Source organism: Pithys albifrons, chromosome 16 (assembly GCF_047495875.1).
Source record: "Pithys albifrons albifrons isolate INPA30051 chromosome 16, PitAlb_v1, whole genome shotgun sequence".
In the NCBI taxonomy this organism is placed as follows: domain Eukaryota; kingdom Metazoa; phylum Chordata; class Aves; order Passeriformes; family Thamnophilidae; genus Pithys; species Pithys albifrons.
In genome coordinates this window covers 14,442,575-14,461,313 of record NC_092473.1, presented here as the reverse complement: position 1 = coordinate 14,461,313, position 18,739 = coordinate 14,442,575, and the positions used below count along the sequence as shown (strand labels likewise).

The 18,739-nt window shown below is 53.7% G+C and overlaps 1 protein-coding gene across 2 annotated transcripts in view; it reads right to left on the bottom strand.

Annotated features, from left to right (window-relative positions):
• RAI1 (retinoic acid induced 1) overlaps window positions 1-18,064 on the bottom strand; it is a 73,868-nt gene extending 55,804 nt beyond the window's left edge. For both annotated transcript variants that reach the window (XM_071571404.1, XM_071571405.1), the window contains exon 1: window positions 17,892-18,064. The gene's annotated coding sequence lies outside the window, so the exon portion shown is untranslated. The remainder of the gene's footprint in view (window positions 1-17,891) is intronic.
• Window positions 18,065-18,739: the final 675 nt, after the last annotated feature.

The following is an 18,739-nucleotide window of genomic DNA, read 5'->3' as shown; positions in this document are numbered from 1 at the left end:
TGTCTCCTGCTCTGAGCCCTTCACGCCACTCTGGCAGCGTTCAGGGGCCATATTAAGAGATGTGAGTAATTAGTGAATTCCTCCCGCCCCAGAGCGGCACGGAGCAGCCATACAGGGCATCTCTTGGCAGGCTGGCAGTGGCCAGTGGGCATACGTGGTGCCAAGAGCAGAGGTGGCTCAGGGACATTGGGCTCTGTGCGGGTTCAGAGGGGCTGAGAGCGGGATGAGCCAAGTGAAAGCCCAAGAAGGGCTCTTTGCTTCAACAGACCTTCCCAGGGTGTTCACTCAAGCGCCTGCAAATTAGCAGCCCCAGGAGACACCTTACAGAATCATGAAGGTTGGAAAAGACCGTCAAGGGCTGCCCAGATTTCCCAGCCTCAGTGTCCCCAACAAGGCAGCTGCACTCCTGCCCCAAAGCAGCTCCTACAACTGTGTTTTTCCCTGTTTTGCTCTGAAAAAGCTCCCGCAGAGGAAACACAGAGGATCTGCCCTTGCCTCTGTCATGTTTTGGGATTCCTGAGAACAAAAAGCACCGGAGGAATGGCAGGCATTATAGTAACGATGGTGACAAATTTAATTAGAGCAGGAAGCTCTGGAGTGGATTTCAAATGGCAACACGGCATTTTGTGTGAAAGCATTGCCTCGCTCCCCCCTTCCCTCCCCGCCTCCACCACGCGGCTCCATCCAAACCCACCCCACCCCACGGGATGCATCCCTCTAACTTTCCCACATGTTGTCCCCTTCATCCTTTCCCCCTCAGCTCCTGAACCAACACATTCCCGCGGTCTGGAAAATGCAACCGTAGGAGCAGTTCAATAATACAGCGGCCAGATGTGCAACAGTATATCCAACCTGTCATTCAAAGGAGCCCTTCAGTGGAGCCGAGACATGCTATCCCGCAATCTTAACTAATACATCCTGAGGCCCTGAAGGAGTTGATGGATGTATACAATTCCCTTTCCTACAGCTGTGGTCCCTTTTAGAGTGGGCATCCAGACTCAACAATAGCCCTGCTGTTGCTTTCAAGACAGAACCTCTTCAGACAAACTGGGCTTAATCCTGACCCCGCTTACGCCTGCCCAGGCTCTGCAGAGGTCGGTGGGGTTTGGGAGCCAGGGGCTGGGATCAGGATCCAGCCTCATGGAGACGCTGTCTGCCGTTTCACCTTGTGCTACAGGCTCTGAGAAACCTTGGTAACTGGTTGGAATATAACCACCTTGGGGAAAAGGCAAGCAGAGAGGAGCAGGTAATAAGATTTCTAACTGGTGCTGGTAGAAAGAAGGAAGTAATATAACAGTTTAATTAATCTATGCCTATTAGCGTTATTAAAGAAAACAGGGAGCTATTGGAGATTTACCTCAGAGAATATCATCAAACAGGGACCTTCTGCAGGGAATTTTATGTCTCTGTGCCCAATTTATAACCAGCACGGAGGTGTGGTGTTAGTGACAGTCAGTGCTGAAATGTCACAGTGCTTAGAAGTCATTAGCTGGGGACACAGGGAGAGAGAAAGAGAGGATGGAGGAGGGGACAAGGGAGAAATAGGGAAGGAAGGAAAAGGAATTAATTTAATTAAAAATATCTTTAGAGCCTGTCTCTTGATTTGTGTGGTTTTGGGGCTTGGCAGAGCTGCTGAGAACGGTGTGGAAGGAAAATCAAGGTTGCTGGGGCTTTTTGAAGCTGATAAAAAAAAATAAGCACACTTTTCATGTTCAGGAAGATAAATCCCCATTTTCTCAGTCTCAAGACAATCCAGTTATTTACTGACAGTTTTACTGTGAAATAAAAAGGGCTTTAAGCTTCTTTCTACTTGATGTCTCCATAGCCTGAATATTATTAGATCCCAGCCTGGTGCAGCTGGAGTTTTGGTTAATAAATTTAACGTCATTAGACAGAAAAGCCTTAGACTGAATGTTGCAATTCTTTTTTTTTCCCCTTTTTTTTCTTTTTTTGCCGTTGCAGTCAGACTGTATGTAGGTGGTAAGAATCAAAAGAAAGGAAGTACGCTTGGCAAATAGGGGAGTGCTAAAAAAAGGTTTTGCTCAGGCTGGGGGGTTCAGCACGAGGGTGTTTCACCCACAGACAAGGCAGGACTGAGCCTCCCCCGGTGGGATGCACCCTGATGTGGCACTGGTGTTGCAGCATCCCTGTTCAGGAGAGCAAAACTCCTGTTTCACAGTGATGGGGTGTCTTGGGGTGCTTGTCCCACTCAAAGGGGTGGCACTCTGGGTGACTGTGCCACTACCACTGCAGCAAGGTCTCAGGTGGTCCCTGGAAGAAGCAATATGACAATGGTCAGGGGCTGCCTTGGTGCCCCCACCAACAGGGCTGCACTTAGGGTGGCTTCTCTGAGAGGAAAGGTCTTAACTCAGCTGGTTAAAACTTGGTTGTAATAATGCCAAGGTCATGGGTTCAATCCCCTCTGTGGGCCATTGACTGAAGAGTTGGACTCGATGATCCTTGTGGGTCCCTTCCAACTCAGAGTAGTCTGTGATTCTGTCTGCTTTTCCACCCAGTCTGCCTTGGAGCCATTGCAAGGCCAAGTGTTGGTGCAGCAAAACATGCCCTGGTGGGACAAGGAAGGGAACAGCCTTGATGAGGTGAGTGAGGGGAAGGCAGATGGTGGTGGAGCCACTGTCCTTCCCCATGGTGAGATGGGCAGCTGTGACCCCTCGGAGTGGAGCTCCCACCCAAAACCAGGCAGGTCCTTGTTCTCCCTTGAGGGTCTCTGTGCCTGCTCCTGCCAGCCCCTCAGCCACTGCCTTGTGCCTTCTCCTGCCAGGAAACATCCCAACTGGGAGGGAGACACCAAAGAAGACACCACAGCACTCTTGTCCCCCACCAGACACCTTGCCTGCCTCTTCTCCACTCCTGTTGCCTCCCACCACACTCAGGTGGCTGCCATGTCCAGCTCCTCCTTCCCTGCTGAGCCCGAAACACAGCAGGGTAGGGGGGATGCTTCATTTTGGGGAGCTGCTCCTGCTGCGTCGGCTAAAACATGTCCCACATGGTGAGTTTCCAATCCCCAAACCCCACAGGTGTTATGGGCACCAGGAGAAGGCTTTAATGGTGGAAGTGGGATGTTGTGTGACCTCCCATCCGGCAGCCCCGCGGCCATGGAATTCTCTCCGGGAGAAAGCGCCTCTGAGCCCTTTTACAAAATAAACAGCAGTGGCTGGAAGTGCAGGAGCAGGACAGGGGTCCCAGGGAGATAGCGAGGGGCCAGGCAGGGCTGGTACAGAGCTGGGGGCTGCCGGGACGGGAAGGAAGCGGTTGTTGTGGGAGTAACGTCAGGAAGAGCCTGGGCTGGGGCCCGGGAGGGCAGGGAGAGGGGAGATCAGGGAGTTCATGGGACAGCAACGGGGAGGAAGCACCCCAGGGAGGGGAGCCGAGGGGAAGAGTCTGCTGTGGGGATGGCAAAGGGGTGAGCACCCACCCTGCCAGGAGATGCCTATCCTGGGAGCACAACCGACCCCAAAATCCTGCGGGATACAGTTTACTCCCCTGCCCAAAGCCATTACTGAAAAAGGTTGGTTGTAATTTTTTAAAAAACATCCCCCCTCCAGTGAATAGAGTCATAGAATCATAGAATCGATTGGGTTGGAAAAGACCTCCGAGATCATCAAGTCCAACCCTTGAATAAAAGCAAAACAAACAACCACAAGTGGCGAGGGTGGGTAAGGAGCAGCAGATGGCTGGCACAGGTAACAGGTACCTTCATACCTGTGCAACCTCATCCTCAGCATTCCCACCTGGATGCGCTCCCAGCTCCGAGGCTTTCGCCCGCCCAACAGTCCCAGCCCAGTTAGAGGATACAGGAGTGCAGACAGCAGCGAGCTGCTCTAGGGAAATCCAGTTTGGAGCCAAGTCAATGCATGCAGAGTCATTAATCTAGGGCTGGTGCCAATAGGGATGGCTTTGCATTAGCCGGGCCCCTTTGTAGTTCAGACAATCAGTCGTATTCACCCAGCGCGAGATAACGCTGCAGAAAGCTGAGACCATCGCAGCTCATTCCTCCTGTAAGGGGCGGGGGGAGAGGATTTACAGGCAAAATAGCATTGCATTAATGGGACTGCTCAGTATTCTGCACAGACGCTGGCGGATAATGTCTTTGCAAACTAACTGCAATAAATTAATTAAATTAATCTACTATGCCGTGCTTGTCCCCACCCAACATCAAATTCAAGGATGATCAGGGCTTGCCTTATCCTCCATAGCCTACGAAAGAATCTGATCTCACTTGCTCTAGAGTTTCTGAGGCACTGAATTGCAAAGTACCACCTGCCTCACTAAACTAATCACCAGCCTGGTGGTTTAGATCACATCAGTTTTACATGTAATTAAGACTGTCCAGGAGGGCATGCAGCTGCTTACATGGTCGTTCCCTCTTATACAGCAACGTGCCTCCTGCTCAGATAGGTGCAATTAAACAAGCCTGTTCACAGTCATTAAGCATTAATGCACCTCATTAGCATAAGAACTGGAAGAAGCTTTGATGCAGGGAACCCCGCAGGAGAAGGAGATAGAGAGAGATGTACATACAGACAGGAAGGCAAAGGGCTGGGCCACCACCTTCTCGTGGCCCCGACCAACCATTCCAGCTCCATTTCTCCAAAGCAATGAGCCATGCCGTGCCCTCCTCCCCAGAAATGGGACTGGGTTATCTTTCTCTCTCCCTCCCCCTCTTTCTAAATTATGCTGGTGGAAAGCTAAAAAAAACCCCACCACACCAAACTGTTGGGATATTAACCTAGCGAATCCATTAATAAGCTGAACTCTCTGTTGGCTTTGACACAGCACACTAAAGCTTTAAAGAGACAGGGCCCCAGACACTGGAGATAGGGGCAGAGACAACAGCGCTAACAAAGAGCCACTGTTGCCACGGCCGTGGCCATCTCGGGTAGGTCCAGCTGTCTTTGGTGTTCTGTTTTCCAGACACAAAGAGCAGACTGAACCGTTTTGGTCTGAATGGCTTTCATTTGATGGTAGAGAAAATGAGAGGGAAGAAAGAACCTAAGTAAAGTGTCCAGGAGAGAGAAAAAAAAAAAGGACAGGAGAGGAAAAAAAGAGCATGGTGTGCTGCAGGTCTCCAGTGAGAAAAGCTGCAGCTCCCCTGAGTACAAAATGAGGCTGTATCAGGGTGCAAAGGAAAGGCAACGTGGTTTTGGAGCGGGATGGAAGTGAGGATCCATGGGATGTACACTCCAGGGAGCCGGGATGGATGCTGACAGTGTCTTACCTGCCTGCCCAGTGCTCTGCACAGCAATGTACAGGTCTCAGCACTGCCAGACCACAGACACCAAACAGCTTGTCTAGCTTTGTTTTAATCTCATGGGACAACCTGTGTTTGTACAGTCCCTGGCCCCACCGGGCTCAGAGCCCATCAGGAGCCTCCAGCCTGGACCACAGCATGTTAACATGCGCAGCCTGAGCAAGCTTCACTGTCACCATGGCAAGAAACGACTGAATCAGCCGGAAAAAGGGAATCTCTGAGTGAAATGGCCTTAAGAAACCACCACATGCTACCATGGAGCTGTTCCAAATCCCTACCTCAGCCCAATCCATATCCCAAGGCTCCATCCCAAGATGGGACAGGATGAGCCCACCCTGAACAACCCTTCTGCTGTACCCTCAAGATGCCCAAGTCATGCCCTTGCACCTCTACCAGAGGTGAAACCTGAATCCCATAAGCTTGAAAAACAGGTCTGAAATGTTCAGTCCAGGTTCCTCTGTTGTAAAACACAGCTCTGAAAGCCAGAAATGGAAGCTGAGACCGGATAAATCCGTACCCACACAGTGGAGAGCCAGGCGGGCTCGTCCCTACAATACACTCTCCGTCCTCCATCTAGGCCAGCTCGTAAGTGATAAAAGCGTCCACGACTGCAGCTCTCATCTGGGAAGAAGAACAAACAACCCAAGTAGATCTTACCACTGGGAAATGGTTTCTAAGGGTCTCCAGAGATATTCTCTTTCCTACGCTCATTCCATTAGTGCTGTGCATGCTCCATTGTCCCAGTCTCTCCCTCCTTAGTGGTTACATCCTACAAACACAAACAGATTTCGAATCCCCTGTAGCTCTTTGGCCCACATTGATAATAATTCTCCCTCCTTGAGCACCTTTTATCTAGAGATCTGGAAGCATCTCCCTGGCATTAATAGCTATTAGCTGCTCCACCATCACACAAGGTAGTGTGAGCACTGTTACATTTCACAGCTGTGGGGAACTCGGGCACAGCACAATTAGGGATTCACTCCTGCCAAGTGGTGCGTCCCCTTGTGCACTATCAATGGCACAGGGATGGCACGTTTGGTCCCTGGATGATTTGGGCTAAATCCCAAAGGATTTGCCAACAGCATCAGCAAAAGGAAGAGATCCCAGGTTTGTGCCTGAGTCACCAAACCCTCTGTTTTCCCTTCTATGCCTAGAGAACTCAGTGGAAAGTCTCCCATGGATGGTAATGGGAAATTCAGGCTTTTTGAGTCAGTTGAAACAGCTTTTTTGTGGGGGGAGGTTTGGGCAAAGAGGCTTTTAACTGCACAGTCATTTTGATAAACCAAGGAGCTGAGCTTTTACCCAGCAACAGGCTGGGAGAATGACTGATGGAGACCATGACCCCAGTGAACCACAGCCTTGCTACCCCAGTCCCTTCCCATTTGCCTTTTGTGATTACAATTAGTAGTGGGGGCTGGCAGGTGGGGGAAAAATGAAATAAAATAAACTAGAAGCCCCCCCTGCCCCGCTGCCAGCCCCTCATTGTCTGCAGAGGCTGGCTGGGGCTCTGCACACTGCAGTCCTCTGCCCATTGTACTGCTGAGAACATGCGAACAGACGCTCTCGGGCGATGGGTTTTATTGAACGCAACTTCAATGGCAAATGGAGAGGGAAAGGGGGGGGAGAAGAAAAAAAAAAGCCTTGAAAATCCATGCCAAAAAAAAGAGGTGGGGAGGGTGTTTTTTAATGCAATCAATGGCTCCTTCCTATAACTCTGCCTGTTGTGAGGAAATTTCTTTCCAGTAGCAGCCAGCAGCAGTCCCAAGGCTGTGACATTGCTGTAACGCTTGGAGCTCAGCTCTCTATCTCTGGCAGCAGCCCCGTCTTTTTGTCATTATTGGCTGTGATTGCAGGGGGTGAACGCCAGCTCGCCGAGTGCTGAGATATTGCTGCCTTCCCCTCCCTCTGGACAACCTGCCCTCAGAGAGGAGTTTGGGGAGGGGATGGGGGTGAAACAGGGAGCTGAATCCTCTCTGTGTCCCCTGAGTATGCTCCAATCCAAGCCCACATGGATAGGTAGAGGTCCCCAAGGCCCTTTTCGGAAAGCTCATTAGGAAAGTAGTGACAGATGCATTAGCTATTAAAAAAGGGGGGGGGGGGAGAAGCTATCATAGAACTTTAAAAAAAAGCAGCAGCAGCCGCCCGACAGTTTTATTGCTGTCAGATCCTTTCTTCGTGGGCACGTTGCAAAGCAGGAGAGGTTTGGGTAAATATCTGACGCATGCACGCACTTCCCATGCTCTGGGCTGTCAATAATCCAGCCAGGGTATTTCTCACACCCTCAGGAGGGAGCTGCCAGCTCTGCCTATTGCCACTGCAGCTACTCACCCTTCCTATCCACCCCCTGCACCTCCCAGAGAGGAGTTTTTGGAACAGGCATGTCTGGCTGCATGTAAAGCTACAGAAAGAACCTGCCAGGATGCCACAGGGGGTGAAAAAAAATGGGCGTCAGCTGCTGCCATCTCCTACTCCGAGCTGCAGCCTGGGGAGGACAGGTCTTGGCATGAGATGTTCCCTCCCAGTCTAAGCAGAGACTGCTGAGATGGAGATAGAGTCCTGCATGCTGGGACCTGCTGTCCCTGCAAGCTCCAGCAATGTGCTCCATGGAAGGACGGGTGCAGGTCACATTGTGCAACTCCCTCGGACACACAGGCAGGCCCCTGGTTCTTCTCACACCCCACATCGCAACCCACAGCCCGTGGAGCTCGAGGAACAGGTGCACACCTATCAGGGGGGTGCACATAAGCAGGAGGAATCACTCCATGTACTCAGGGTGAGAGACATCTGTCAACAGCTGGAAGCCATGGAGAGCCATGTAGGGACTGGGCACTAGGCATAGGGCACGTGGGAGATGGTGGGTGCTGGAGGAAGATGCCCAGGATGGGGGTCTGGACTGGCGAGTGAGGTGGGCAGTGGGGCAGATGATGGGGAGGATGAGGCAGGATAATGGTGTGGCTTTCACACCTTCCCATCCTATGAACTGAAGAGGCCACCACTGCTCTTACATCTGCATGAAGAGCAGAGCCCAGGTAATAACAGAAGAACAACAGATGTTGCAGCTGCATGACAGCTCCCGAATGGCACCAGACGAGCTGGAATTCACATCTGAGGCACAACAGCAAAGCTCTTCCCACAGACAGGAATGGGAAGCAGGGACCAAAACATCACTTCCACAAACACAGTCCCAGCACCAGGTACTGCCTCCACACACAGACCATCCTCATCACTACTAGACACTCAAGCCAGGCACATGCCCTCCAAGACCTCAGCGTCGCTCAAGAAGGGGGCACAACTATTTCAAAAGCAACCATAGGGGTACCAGAGCCAGCAATCAGCCTGCACCCTGCGACCTCCCCTCCTGCCACCTCCCAACCACAGTCAGGAGGCAGAAACCTCACCAGAGGAAAACAGTGGCAGCAGAAACCGTCCCCCTCGGTCGAGTTTTAAATGGCTCTCAGATCCCTTCAAACAAATCTAAATGCACCGATCCTATTGTGTGCATAAATCTTTGCACCGGGGCCTGCACGCCTCCACACTATTGATAAAGAGAAACGAGTCTTAAATATTTAATGAGCGAATAAACCCGTTAAGAGGATATGATTAACTGCACGCCACAGCTCTGCATTTAAGGTGTCCCTGCTGTACCTTTAGAGGGGTTTTATTTTTAAGGGAAATCGGCAGGAGCAGCTGGTGGAAGTGAGCAATCCGGGCTGTGCGGGTGCTGCACCAACGGGAGCGCCGGCGCAGCGCTCCACTTCGGAGGCATAAATATGCCACAGGAGCCCCTGCTATTAAGGGGAGAGTGAGAGGGGGCTGTATTGACTCAGTCCCAGGGTGGAGGACAGAAAATAGAGCCAAGGAGGTTTTAGGTGAGGTGGCAGGAGCCAAGCTGTCGGTTAGAGAAGACACGTGAACTCTGCACCTTTCCGTCTCGCCCCGCAGCGAGGGGGCTGCTGGGGTGATCAGGAGACCTTGGAGCTATTTCCAGCTGAACCAGGGAGCTGAAGTGTGACCTTGGGCGAGTCACTTATGGTCACCCTCTGCCTGGAGTCGAGCTCTGCACGAGGCAACTGGAGTCCTTCCTGCTGAGGGTGTGGATCAAGGCAATATGAGGTGCCAGGCTGGTTGAACCTCCCTTCCCTCCACAGAGACAGCTGCAGCCCCAGCCCAGGGCTGGAGCATCAAGGGCCAGGGTACAACACACCAGCCAGCCCACAGGATGTTTCCCAGGCACACAGAGAACCATTGACAGAAGATTTTATGAAACCAAGTGCTATAAATGTCCCCTTGCTATGTGACTTCTTGTGTTTCTAAATTATTTTCATCATTATTTTTACCAGAGCGAGGTGAATAATACACAACAAACCACTGTGAATCATCACTCCAGTTCTCAGATATGTTAAATTTAGCTGTTTTGGTGCCACCTTTTTGTTTATATTCTCCAAGTGTTTCTTGCCAACAAGTTACCGACAGGGATTTTTGGCCAGGAAGGGGAAAAAAAAATAAAAAGCAAGACAGACTGTTAATGTTAAGCATCAGTTAAAGATATTGGAAGAAAGTGCATTTCAAATTCTTAATTGCAACAGTTTCCCTCTCCAAACCTCAAGTCTGAAAATTAAGCCTGCCCAATCGGGAAGCCAAAACTCATCATGTGATGTGAGATCCCAATTAAAACGACTCTCATTCTTGAGACCAAGTATTCACAAAAGAGCGAAGACTGCGAATTATTTGCAGAAATTATCTGGAGAACAATTTTGAATAATGAATACGATGGGGGAAATCGCAGCCACTCAGAATACTTAATGCAACTACAAAAAATCGCCAACAATTTGTGAATAGGAAAGAGGTGAAACGTGTGGAGCAGATCATTTTGCACAGTCCTGCCACCATCAGTGGCTATTCCATAGGACCGAGGCCCCTGCATGGCTGTAAATGCTGCAGGAATCAGCTACAGCAACTGACGGACAGATGGAAGTCATGCTTGGAGATACACCTAATCAAAGAGGCTGTGCTACCATGGCCAAGTGAGGGACCCACATGCCTGTGACCCAGTATAAATCAGGGCAAAGCAACTCGGGAAACAGGATGTACAAAGCCACCCCTGGCAGGAGGAAGGGATGCTCTGGGTGACGCAGCCGAGAGCAGAGCAGCTGGAGAGGAAGAGGCGCGGAGCTCTGACACAGGCTGGCCAAATCCCAAGAGACATGAGCGCAGAGTAACATCGAGGATGAGTTTCTGGATTGTGTGACTGTGGCTGGTGGAAGGGGTGGGAGGTGCCCAGGGAAAGGAGAGGATCCAGGTAGGTCTGGATAAAACATAGGTGGATGCTGCTTCACCAAATGCTGGCTCTGCCATGGGAAACACTGTCCTAACAGCCAGGAACTGTGAGCATCCAGACACCTCCAGAGTCTGAAACTGAGAGACAGGGCTCCAACACAACCCACTCAGCCTCAGCCACATCTCTTCAAGCCCTGGGCTAAGTGAAACTCTGGTTTCCCCTGAGAGCTGTCCCTATGGCCATGCTTGGAGTATGCCATACCAGAAAAGCAGCAATCTGCTAAAACCTGAAAGCTCTTTCTTGCCCAGGAGCCAAACTCCACATCTTTCTTAGATTTACTTTATTACAGCACGAGTTTTGCTTTGCACCTACCAGCACTGAGCACAGAGGCCAAACCCTCACCTCTGCCCTCAGAGTTCAGCTGGAAGGAAGGAGCTGAAGGGAGAAGTCAGGGAGAATCTGGGGGGCCGGAGTAGGTAAGAGAGAGCGGGTGCTGAGCTGGCAGGGCATGGAGGAGATGGAGACATTGGGTGGCCAGGCATAGTCTGCAAGCATCACTCACATGGGCAGATGCTGGGCCCTTTCCTGCCCAAATACTGTGTGTGAAGCAGAGCAGCAATGGTCTGGTAGAGATGGAGTTTTTTACATCCCAGCCTGGTCAGCTGACGTTTATCAGGGTAACAAAAGGATACAGCCTGATCACAAGACAGGCTGACAGTGCATCTTCCCCTTCTGGGGAGGAAAGTCAAGTGCCAAAGTTGTAAAAGTAGTCCAGTCATCTTTTGTATCTTCTCTTGCCTGCAGTTTGACACGTGCAGGGATAGTTCCTCTCATCTTTCTTTGAAATGAAAGAGGAAAGAAAAGGGCAGAAAATTCTGCATTTTAGGTGCAGGAATTAAAAATAAATCAAATTCTTCCAATGTTTCAGGTCAACTATTCCCCAAAGCTTCTATTATGGCAATCTAAGAAAGCAGAGGCTGGATCTCTTGAATTCCCTTGAATTCAGGATGTTTTTATCAATCCATACAAGCATTTCAACAAGCCTGGCTGAGGATGCTCAGGAAAGCCTGGCTGTTATATGCCTGGACTGCGGCAACAAGAGAGAACCACTCAGCAACTGAGAGACTCATTATTTGTTATTAACTCACCTGGAATCTCTGATTTCTTACATGTTATTTTGCTACTTGGCTGAGAAGTGAAACAGCTCCTTAAAAAACAGAAAAGGAAAAGTGAACCACCCACCACTGCAGGATCATCTTTCCAGTGGATTCTAGTAGGTCACCAGCAACTGCATCAAAAGAGTGTCCTGGGGCTTCAGGGTTTGCTTCTTGTGCCCCTTTATTTACTTCAATTCCCTCTGTGTGCACTACCAGCCCCTGCAGAGATTGTTTTGCTCCAGCCTCTGTTTTTCCAGGTTCAGGCACTGGGTATTGCATTTGGCTGTTTTCAGAGCGTGGGTGTTTGCTTCACATGTCCCCATAGAGCAGAGTCCCCTCAGAAAGCTGTTCCAGGCAGGAAACTGCTGCTGCTGCTCCTGGTCAGGGAATCACATGGGGAAAATCAGTTTCTTTTTCAAAAAGGCCTCCAAGTGAGGAGTTTGTTCCAGAGAGATGGAGAACTGCCGAGATCCCATGGGCTCTGCTCCTTCCTCTCTGACAGATTCCCCCCAGCACCAGTTTGGCTTGTACAGTGGTTTCCGTAATTAATTTTTAGGGATAACTCCTTATTGGGATAACAACTTGCTGGGATAACAACTTTAGGGGCACAGGGCACTTCTGTGTCCCAGCTCTTCACACCACCTATGTGTTATCTTGCTGACCTTGCAGACAGGGAAACTGAGGCACAGAGCTGGAGACAGACAAGGCTCCAGCAGCATCTCCAGCTGCAGCACTCAGGTGCTCCATGCATGCTGCCCACATGCTGCAATGTCAGCTTTGCCCACAACCTGGCTGAACTCCCCCAAGGTTCCTCAATGAGGGATCTTCTGTGTTCCCTCTGTCCCCAACTCAGCAGCCATGAGCTGCTGGACTTGGTCCGTCCCTCTCTCCTGAGCATCACTTTCTGTCTCTGGCACTCAGTGGGCACCTCACCCAATATCAGGGCCCAGTGATGCTGATGGTACCACCTCTCTCTGCACCACCCCCAGGAGGGCATCATGGCAGGGCTGGTGCCTCTCTGCTGTGGCTGGTGACAGCAGGGAGGACAATGACATTTGCTGCAGGAGCCTGACATTGAACCCAGCCAGTCAGAACGGCGGGTGTTTTGCTGGCAAGGGTAGCGGCTCCGCTCCAACACCGTCAGTGAGGGGACAGGAGAGGGAGGGGAAAGGAAAAAAGCCGAAGCAGCAGCCAGACAGCTGCCTCTTCCTCCTCCTCCTTTTGTGCAGAAATGTGGTTTTGTTTGTCAGTCAAACAGATTGTTTTCTCCTTCTTTGCAGGCCAATTGTTTCTGCTCCTGCAAGATAAGGGATTGAAAAGGGCTATATTTTTATGGCACTGAATCTAGGCCCTCCGAATTGGAGGGGAGACATCAAGTGGGAGAGGAATGCCTGTTCAAACCAACAGTTTCTCTCCCCAGTTCCACTCTGCAATCCTATTTCCACCCCCATTTTCCTTTTTTCTCCTTCCTTCTCCCGCCTGGAGCTGCCTCTCAGCCCTCTCACTATTTAATCTCCGTCTCTCCAGTGGACTCAGGAGGTTTACACAGCTTCATCCTCTTTGCACCATCTGCTGAAAAGAATCCGTCTTTCCTCTGCTGCTCTGTCCAGCGGCTCCTCCTGCCATCCTCCCACCCAAAACTGGCAGAGCAGAGCTGGTGCCACCGCATATGACATCCAGAAGAACAAACCCCAGGAGGGGAGTTTCCTTTTCTGTGAAGGATTTGCCCAGAAAGCATCTTGGAAAGCCAGACCCCAGAGTGTGGCAGGAGAAGGATGCAGAGACGTGGGAGGAAAACAGTCAGTAAGAGCAAGCCCAGACCAGGGTAAGACAGCAGGATTCTCTCCTGGCTTCTAGAGTGGGTTCAAGCAGCCTGTGTCCAGTCTTCCTCCTTTCTCTTGTTGAACTCCCCCAGATCCGCAGTCCAGATGGGATTCCATGAATCACAGTGATGGAAATGCCGGAACAATGATCATCAGCATCCCTCAGCCAAAGGACCTGGAGAAGGTCCTTGCTTCAGGGATCATCAGGGCTGGAGGCAACCTCAGCCTTGCTGAATCCCAAGAATGAGTCCTCTGCTACCATGCGCTGATCACATCGCACACCGAGGACCGGAGGGAGGATTTGCCTCTCCTCCTTGGGGGATGAGAGCCTGGAAGGGGGCAGCGTGGTTCATATCCAACTCATAAGCCTCTCAGAGCTCAGGCTTGAGGACTGAGATTCACTCAATTAATTTTGCTTTGGCAAAAAGTCCATTTTTATTGCTATTTCATGCCTTCAGTATAGATTTTCCCTGCTCGTCTCAAAGGGATAATAAAACCCGACTCGTTCTTTTTATAAAAGTCTCACACTCCCTCTCTCACCAGGCTCTGTGTTCCCCAGCTAGAGATGTAAATTTAAAGGGGAAATGCTGTCATTTAAAAGAAAACAAAACCAAAAAAAGCAACTCAGAAAGCCCAGCTTTGAGCATATTCCAGCTCTCAAAACTAGGCTGTGCAACCGAAGCAAAATCCAAGCTGCCACCTTCCCGTGGTGAAGCGGCATTCCCGCAGCGATCCCACCCTCCTGCCGGGGACAGGGGTGACCGCCAGCCCCAGGGAGCCACTCTCCATCTTGCAGAGCTGGTGATGGCCCTCAGCTTGCTGGAACATGTAGTTTTTTCCAGCCTGGTGCTGATGGGCACAGCTGGGACCCACTGCTCAGAGACGGCTCTTTGCGCTTGGATGTGATGCCGGATCTCCAGCACCTGCACCTGCCTCCCTCCTCCTCCTGCTCCTCCTCCACACCAGGTGAAAGCTTTGTTGCTGCTGGGCTCAAGCAGCTGTACCAGCCCTCCTGGGGAAAATCCAAAATCCAAGCAATGCTGAGCAGGTGGATTTTGAGCATGTTTCCGAGCAGGCAATGGGACAGGATGGTGGCAGGATGATATACAGATCTGTCTGTTCCATCCCAGCTGGGATGCATCCTGCCTGCTCCTTGGAAGGGCTGTAGCTGCAGAGCATACCTCCCAGAAGGGAAAGGGAAATGCCTTTCCTCTGCCTCGTGCCCTGCTGTGGGGGATAGGATGCAAGTGGAAGCCAAGTGGAAGCCTTGTCATTAGTGAGTGGCAGCAATCGCCTGGGGACAGGGTGGGGTCCCCAGCACCAACTGGATTTAGCAGCAGGTACGCATCTGGCAGGGCTGATCCAGCCTGCTAGGATGGACTCAAGACAGTTCCCCCTGCCGTGGCTGTGTGTCTGATTTGGTGACATGCATAAATCCACCATCACTGGGGCTCTCCTGTCTCAGCAGGAACCAGGAGCAAATCCAAAGCAGAGCAAAGCCGCACGAGGCGAGAGGAGACACGCAGGTGCCTGCAAGGTGCCAGCCCAGCACAGGACCGGACCAGGCCGAGTGGTGACAGCCAAACCCTTCATATCCAAATGTTTTTCCTTCTCCTCATCCCTTCCTTTTTGCTGCACTCCACTGCCAAGCTGCCTGCATGTCCCAGCTGCCGGGAACTCAGAGTCCTGCCTGCACCTGGCAGGAGAGGCAGCGCCCACGGCAAGAGGAGACTCACAGCTCATTCTGCTCCTGCAGGTGTGCCTGCAACCACAAAAGTTTTAGGGCACCTAACAAGGATGGGCAGGAGAGAAAAGAGGAGGAAACCCCCAGCAATATCACGCTCCCTGGCTGACTGATGGTCTGCCACCTCTGGGCTCAGTTCTGGTGCTGCCGGCGAGGCTGTGGGGCAGCTCCATCAGTTAAACCAAAGTTGTGCCATTTCCTCTCTTTGCCATGAGCTGTCAAGCCTGAGGGATGCTACAAAAAAGAATTTTGCAGCTGCCCCATTTCAGGGGGAAATCAGTTGGGAGTCCCTAGATTTTCCTGCAGAGCCCTCACAAGGTTCGACCCTCCAGGCTGGAAAATCCTTAGTGAGCTGTGACAACCTCTGCAGCTCAGGCACAGGCGAGAGATGATTAAGTCTGGCTGAAATCTCCCAGGACTCTGACATCTGAGAGGCCCCATGCAAGCACCCGGGGCTGCTCCTTGCAACCTGCAACTCCCCTTACCTTAGCACAGAGCTGGAAGGGAGACCTGGGACCGAGCAAGGCCAGGAACCAGGTCACTGCCGCTGGTTTCCAGGCAGCAAAGGTTTGGAAGAGCAGAGGATCATTTAGCAGAGCGACAGTGAAGGTTCAGAGCAGAGCCTTCAAATTACACGCTACAGAGCACTTTTCCTGCCTAAAAGGTCTCTGAAATGACTGTGGCGGCTCTGAAACGAAGCACTCTGTATGCAATTGTTCCCTGGGGCTTGCAGCGGAGACAGAGCCGGGAGAGGAGAGGTGGGTCTGCGGTCCCTGGCACGGGCAGCTCCTCATCAGACAAGGATGCACACTTTTTCTGGGCTCCATGGCACAGCCATGCCGCTTCCCTAAATCTCCTCGGTGGTTTCTACCGGTTATGGTATTATTTTTATCTTTCTTTTTATTTTTTATTTCTCACTTCCTGCCTTGAACTTCACACAGCTCCCAGCCCCGGGCTGCAGAGCTGCTGCTCAGGATATGGGTGCCCCCAGCCTTGTGCAGACCCCCACTGAGCCCCCCACCATCATCACTCTCTCCATGCCTTGAGGCACATCTCAGTCCCACGGGGAACGGGGAGGGAAGAGCACTCGGGGGGAACATGTCCTTTTCTCCATCTCACTTGGCTTCTTCCCATCCTTCTCCACACCATCCCCCCGCAGCTTGAGGTCCATTTTCATCAAGCAGTGACAGACACCAGGAGTCGCAGTCTCAGCACTGGTGGGTACCACACACAGCCAAGGTCTACCTCACCCCCATGGGTCTGCCAACCCTCTGCCACCAACACACAGGTGACAGCACTCACATCCACAGAGCCACCGCGGCACTGCTTGCCCACCTGGGGAACACAAGCTGCCACCCCAGGGAAGGCAGCTGTGGGGTAGGAGCACTCCACAAAGTCCCAGCACTCAGCAGGGAACCATTTCTGGACTATCAAGAAGGCTTTGGAGATGCCCAGGAGCTGGGGCAGCTGGAGCTGAGCTGGAAGAGCCCTTGGAAGGTGCTGGCACCACCAACAATGCCCTCCCTCCACTGGCACAGGGCCCTAGGAGCACTCTCCCATGCAAAACCCCAACTGTTGGGTTTGTTCTTCCAAACCATCACTTTGGGAGGTCACCTGAGGGCAGCCAACCCGGGCACCACTCGCAGCCAAGGGGAGAGCTGGCAGGGACCAGTGGCCACAAGAGCTTCCACCACAGCCAAAATCTGCTCACAACTAAGGGACGGCATCGCGCTCCATCAAAGGCAGTGGGGGACAAACATGCACCCCAGAAACATCCCACTCTGATGTCAGTGAGAAGCTCCAGCAGTTCTGCAACGTCAGCCCAACACTTCTACTGGCCGGAGAGCCCTCGGGATGCCGACCCCTGGGCAGCTCAGCATCTCCACTGGAATCCCACCACCACGCTCGGGGTGCTGCTCCAGCTGCACATTTCCAGGGGGGTGGGAATGAGGATGGATACACACAGACACACATACACACACACAATACGCGCACACACGCACAGGAATTTAAATGGAATTTCACAGCTGCAGCAGAAGAGCTCAGGGGGGGCTCGGGGCTATCAAGAGATGCACCATGTCCCTCCTCGGCGTTTCGGCACCACCAGCTGGGAGCACCGCGGCCACCCGCACCCGTGGGACCGGGGGGGCCGGGGAGCCCCTCCGTGACGTCACCGAGCCCGGGGCCAGGCTCGCGTTTTGGGGGGGACGAGGAGAGTTTGGGGGGAGGTTGGGAGGGGGACGGGGACGGACTGCGGTTGGAAGTGCGAGTTCGGGCGGCTGGAGCGCGGGCGGAAGGGAAGGGAAGGGAAGGGAAGGGAAGGGAAGGGAAGGGAAGGGAAGGGAAGGGAAGGGAAGGGAAAGGGATGTGGCGGAGGGCTTGCGTTGCCACCGCCGCTGCAGCGGCAGCGGGAGCGCAGCGGGCCCGGCGGGCGCCGCGGCTGCGACGCGGAGCCCCGGGAGGGTAACGGGGCGGCGGGCAGGGCCCCCCCGCCGGCGGCAGCGCCCGCTCGCTCGGCCCCTCCACTCCCCGCAGCCCGCCCCTATCACCCCCCCGCCCTCCCCGCGCCCGCCCTGGGCTCGGCGGCCCGCCCGGTTCGCCCCGGAGCCCTCCTTACCTGGCGGGCCGAGCCCCGCTGCCTCTCAGCGGCGGCGCTGGGCGGGGGCGGCCCCGGCGGCCATGCCCGGGCGGCCGCGCCGCTCTCCCGCGCCCTGCGAGCCGCCTCGGCGGTGTCAGCGGGCGGGAGCCCCGCGCGGCGCCGGGAGCGAGGGGAGGGACGGCGGGGGCATGACCGAGCGCCGTCGGAAGTGCACGCGCGCCCGCCGCCTGCCCGCGACCGCGGCGACACCTGCCGGCAGCGCCGCCGGTGGCACCGGGCACGGCGGGGGCGGCACACCGGGAACAGGGCACGGCACACCGGGAACGGGGACACGGCACACCGGGAACGGGGCACGGCACACCGGGAACCGGGCATGGCACACCGGGGAACGGGGGCACGGCACACCGGGGGTGGCACTCCAGGAACAGGGCACGGCACACCGGGAACTGGGCACGGCACACCGGGGAACGGGGGCACAGCACACCGGGAACCGGGCACCGGGCACGGCGCGGGGGCGGCACACCAGGAACGGGGCACGGCACACCGGGAACAGGGCACGGCACACCGGGAACGGGGACACGGCACACCGGGAACGGGGCACGGCACACCGGGAACCGGGCATGGCACACCGGGGAACGGGGGCACGGCACACCGGGGGTAGCACTCCAGGAACAGGGCACGGCACACCGGGAACTGGGCACGGCACACCGGGGAACGGGGGCACAGCACACCGGGAACCGGGCACCGGGCACGGCGCGGGGGCGGCACACCAGGAACGGGGCACGGCACACCGGGAACGGGGCCCGGCACACTGGGAACAGAGGCATCGCACACCGGGAACGGGGCACGACACAGAGGGAACTGGG